The sequence below is a fragment of the Mastomys coucha genome, unplaced genomic scaffold, assembly GCF_008632895.1.
Source record: "Mastomys coucha isolate ucsf_1 unplaced genomic scaffold, UCSF_Mcou_1 pScaffold13, whole genome shotgun sequence".
Taxonomy (NCBI): Eukaryota; Metazoa; Chordata; class Mammalia; order Rodentia; family Muridae; genus Mastomys; species Mastomys coucha.
The window spans coordinates 50,385,110-50,391,029 of NW_022196895.1; positions in this window are offsets into that span (position 1 = coordinate 50,385,110).

The following is a 5,920-nucleotide window of genomic DNA, read 5'->3' on the forward strand; positions in this document are numbered from 1 at the left end:
TGTTCTTAATAGCTTTGTTGAAACATGGCTCTCATACCATATAATCCATCTGCTTTAAGAATGTGATATATTGGCTGTATTTTCACAGAGGAGGACGTTCATCATCAGAGTCCATTTTAGAGCACTTTTACCTCTCTAGGAAGAAATGTTACATTGTGTAGTCATTACCTTGGGTCCCCTACAGCCCTGGGCAGCCATGAATCTTTTACTCTCTCTGTGGTTTTACCTATTAAGGACATTTTATATAAATGGAATTATATAATGTGTAATGCTTGACATCTGGTTTCTTTCACTTAGCAGGATGCTCTAAGGGACATCCACTTTGTGATCATCAGTACCTAATTTGTTTTTATGGTTATATAATATTCCATTGAAGTGGCTAGCCCATGTTTATTTATCTATCCATCAGAGGGTATGTTTGTGACTTCTTCTGCTATATTAAGCACCATGCTACTAAGCACACTCCTGTCAAGGTTTTGCATGAACAAATATTTCTATTCTATACATGTTTAATGGAGGGACTCTTAAACGGTAACTGTACTTTTAGCTTTTTCATATAGTCTACTGCCGATCTGTACTCTCAGCTCAGTTTTTAGCTTTAGGAGGAGCCAGTTGTTTGTTTGTTTGCTTGGTTGGTTGATTGGATTGGATTTGGAGATGTTAGTTGGTTTCGAGAATGTCATGGGATGTAGTCCCGGCTGGGCTCGAACTTGTGATCCTCTAATCCTCAGCTTCCCAAGTGTTGAAAATACAGGCATTGCTGCCACTCTCAGCTTTTTAGTCTATTTTTAAATAGGGCTGGAACATTGTAAGCCCCCACTAGCAGTACATAAGGATTCTCCTTTCTCCGCAGGTTACCAACACTTGTTATAATTTTCCTGTTGCCCATGCCATGTGGAACTTGATATTTCCCGGAACTTTGATTTCCACTTCCCTCGTGGTTAGCTGTCCTAGTCTGATGTCAAAAGCCTGCCATGGTCTCCACTGCTAACCATTGCTCCTTAGTGCCTCTTATTTGGGCTACTTTGCACTTTCTATCAGACCTACAGTGATTATAGTGTTTACTGCCTTAAGGCGGCAGCCCAGGGTGCTGCTTTCGGGGCCCGGACCGAGTGAAAGCCTGAAACATTCCATTCTGCAACAGAGATAAAGAATAAGAGGTGAGATGCCTCATCCTAAAGCAAGGACTCTAGGGAAGAGGGCATCCCCGTCTTTTGTGACTGTCACATGCTCCCATATCACTGTCATGGAAGTGAGTACACCACATCCAAAACAGAACCTATGAGACAGAGCAGCAGCTCTGCTTCTAACTCATGGCCCAAGTGGTTCAAAATCGTTAACAACCAGTGACTTCTCACACGTTTAAGTGCATGTATTTATTTGCATATATGTACATACCCACACGTGCCATGGTATGTGCAGAGGTCAGAGTGTTGCTCGTAGTGGTTTGTTGTCTTCTTCCACGAGTTGAGTTCCATGGATCCAATTTGGGTCACCGGGGGCTTTTTTGGCAAGCATTTTTACCTACTGAGCTTTCTCACCAGCACAGGCTAAAATTTCTATAAAATGAAAGGCAAAAGGAAAAACAAAAGATCTCTTATGAGATCGTGAGGTCATTGTGAAGACAAGTTAGGATAAAGTTATTTGATTGCGTTTTACAAATTGTAAAGCACTGTGCTGATTTTTATATCTGGTGCTTATAAATAAGAATAGCTCATGTTTACTAAACGTTTGCTTGGTCTGGGGAGCTAGCTGGCTTTCAATTCTGGTAGAGAAGTTGTATCTGTGAAACTTAGGAAATTGAGCCCCCTCTCCCTGAAACACTTCTATCAAATTTCTGCATTATGATTGCATTCTAAGCATCAGTGGGCAGTGGCTCTAACTAGGACTCTGAAAGGGCACAGATGCTTGCTAATGTCTGCATGCCAAAGGTCAGCAGAAAAGTACTGCAGAAAAGCATACTTGCTGTAGGCAGTTATGTGGCTAGAAAAGGAGTAGACAGACAAGGGGGCTTATAATGAGACAGACCACCAAAGGAAATCATTTCCAGGGAAAACCAAATTGAGAGTGGACACAAACACAGGGATACTGGAAGTCTTGCCAGATGCCTGTGCATGCATGCATGATTTATCATCTGGCCTGTGCATGTGTCTGTATTTAGAGGGCGGTTTGCCGAAGCTGGAAGGCTCAAGATGGCATCATTCTAATTTGCCATCAGCAATGTGTTGGCTGGAGCAGATCACTTCTCTATGTGGCCAATCATCCAGTCATCTTTCAGTAGTCTTGCTTTGTTTCCATTCATGGTGGTCCTAGGCAAAGGCTTCATTAAAAACAAAGGCTGAAACCTCATAACTCACATGTTAAAAGTCAAAGGTTACTGCAGACGCTGGAAAGTAGAGAGATAGATTATACCTCTTGATAACATGTAGTATAACAAGTGATATTTATTTACCCATCTCATAGACTAGGGTGTGGTGCATTTTTACAAGCAATATCGTGATCTTCCAGCAACATTATGAAACCAGCAATTGCTTTGTCTATATTTTAGATAAAGCAATGGGCTTAAGATCTCACATTGCTCCCACCACAAATAAGACCCCATTCCTTTCTCTTCACAGGTCCCTACCCACTCTTTTGAGACTTCACACTACCTCTACCACCAGATAGGTCCCTCTCCTGCTGTGCACCCTTGCCAATCTACTCCCAAGTATTTCCCTAGGTGGCATAAAACTCTACCTTTTTTTACAAGGACCCAGACTCCAGGAATATGTCACAATCTTTCCAGGAATGCTAAATCCATGACCCAATCTCACTCTCAAGCCCATTCTCTGTATTAGCGACTTCCTCTAGGCAACCAGCCCACACGACCACTCGGACAGATCTGGACTGTTCAAAGCTATCAAGTAGAACACCTGAAAGAATGCTTTCCGGCTCCCCAAGCTTCTGATAAGAGGGCTGCTCCCCTTCATTCTGTCTCTCCCAAAACTTCTCCATACTGTCTACTGGTGTGCTTAGAAAACATGTCAAAATATACAACCAAACCCTAATGTCCAGGGCACAACACAAAACACACAAGCAATGTGCAAAAACAAGAGAGTACATCTCCCCCAGAGATCACTAATTCCACAAGCAGAGAAACCAACCAACAAACAAAAAACTTCAAGTTTCAAAGCACAGAAGCCAAAAGAACAATTATCAAGATGTTTGAAGAGTTCAAAGAATTCAAAAAGGACGGGAGTAAACAAAGTAAATGAAACTTAAAGAGGACTCTGATAAGGCAGTGGAGACACAATCTTGAGAACACAGTTTAGGCGACAGACATCCAGGTTTGAGTTCAAGTCCATGTAATACCTGGTATTCATTGACCCTGGAGATTTAAATCTTGTTAGAATCAAAACTCAGCATGAAAATGCACTGTTCTCTGTCCTCACCACGCCAGGACTGGAGCAAACTATTGCCATGCCCCATCTTTATCCAAGAGACTCAGTTTTTCCTTTAGAAAAATTTAAGGTCTTTTCCCAGAACTCAAGTTTCTATAAATGTCTATTTCCCTCCTATAGAAATGGATTTTACTCAGAATCATGAGATAGTAGATGAAAATCCCAGTGTCAAGGTGTGTGGGATGTTTCCTTGTTCAAGGGTGCCAGAGGTGTTCAGAAAACAGCATGGGCTATTGCCTTCGCTCTTGGTGGCCTACTGAAACTAGACAGTAAAGCCTTATTACTGAAGATGCAACACACTTTGGCTACAAGACATACTGAAATCAAGCTGGGATTGACCTGAAAACTTCCTCCCTGATGGCTAGCTTCTCGGAGCTAGAACGTACTAAGCAGGCTACTAGGGGAGAAGAGTCACCATCAGTCTATCTGTGGGCTGAATACTGAACTCTGGAATATTAACCTGTAAGACAAGATATGCCCCTAAGTAAAATAGTCACATAGAGATTATGGAGGTAAGCAACTGCGTTCTATTGGATGTGAGATTTGCTCCACAGGAGAGAATGTATCCCTGGTGCTGTGAAACTTTCAAAAACCCGTGACTAGGGAGCTCACTATCCCTAGAGGGAAACCTCCTACTGATATTTTGCTAAATGGACATGTTGTCAAACTACCTTCTAAATATTTATGTTTATACTTGAAGGTTAGCCATCCTCTCAACTTTGGACAGAGAAACTCCCTCCACAGTCATAAGTCAATGTAGACATGCCCAACTGGTCAAAGACATGGCAAGTATTTGCTGAGTGCTCTGCCCTAAATGATGATGGCACATTGACATCATGTCTCCTTCCCCTAAGTCCCTAAGACCATCTTAAAAGAAGAAAGAAAATGACTGTAAGAACCTGACGTGGAAGAAAAGAACTGTGGAATTCTGTCTGCTGGATAGGTCATGGCTGCAGTGCTGTTAGCTGACTGCATACTAAGGGTTATTTAAAGGGTGTCATTGGTTATTTAATACCAAGCAACCATCCCTGTTATTATATATGTACAAGCAACACGAAACAGACTAAGCAGATTGTATTTGTATATTTATGTATATATTTATATATTTCATATATATATGAAGGAGACAATTACGAACTCACATTCATGAGAGCTCTACCAATGGCAATCTATCTGCTCAGGCATGTATATATATATGAAAAGGAGGCCATGGACTTGAGAGGGAGCAAGAAGGAGAGACATTGGAGGGGTTATCAGGAGAAAAGGGAATGGGGTAAAACATGCAATTATATTTAGATTTTTAGAATGCTTTAAAAAGCAGTAATATAAGAGAAAAATGGTCAAGATAGGCTCTTTGGAAGAAGGGCAGCAGGCTTTCTCAGTGTCCATGCCCACTGACGTACAGTGGACACTGACTAACTGTCAACATCCCAAAGTACTCAGAAAAGCTAGACTAACTAGATTTCAATTGTCACCATGGCCAAAAATATTAGCAATCCAAAACTAGGATTGGGAGGGGGGAGTTGTGGGTGGTTATGGCCAAGATACATTGGATTCATGTATGAAATCATTCAAGAATAAATAGAAGTTAAAAACCATAACAAACCAAACATATATAGTACACACACACACACACACACACACACACACACACACACCATAAATGTATATTATCAAGATGCTTTTTCTAGGTGGTAAATTGGGGGTGACTGTTTCCTTATATATTCAGGATTAATGTAAGAATATGATAGAGAAAACATATGCCCATTTCTATGAAAAGGTAGGGAAAAAGGAGACAACTACAAACTCACATTCATGAGAGCTCTACAAATGGCAATCTATCTGCTCAGGCATGTGTTTCAACAGTTTGCTCCCAATTCTCTCATTTCTTAAATGAGAGGATGAAGTTGAATACCCTCTCAGCTCTTTCGTCTCTGACATATTTGTTTCTGGTGCCAAAGTATAATCTCATCATATTCTCCACACGATTTTGTTCCAAAACACGTTGACATCATGTTCAATTAGGTTGACTCATGCTCCCCATGTAAACAGCTGTGGCAATTGCCAAGATATGCCAACAAACAAAAAAAGACAAGAGTCTCAACTTTCCTCTAATGCTCCAAAAATATTTTTGATGTGTTGAAAAACTGTTCTTTATTTGACTTATTTGGTCATACCAAAAAAAATTTTAGAGGGATTTTACCCTACCTTTTCCGGAATATAATCCAAAAGTGAATAAAAATATTTGAACAAGATGTCTTGATTATTTTTTCAAGTACATCTGTGTTCAAGTAAAAGCAAATGCACAAACTAGATGTTAATCTTTCTGGTTGATAAGCCAAAGCATATTGATATGCCATTGCCAAACAGTTTAGATGTATCATAAATGAGCATAATTTTTGTTGGACTGCATGCTGTCTGAGCTGGAGCATATGACCTGGGGCCTTTATAACTGGATCGGGATACCATACGATAGAGTG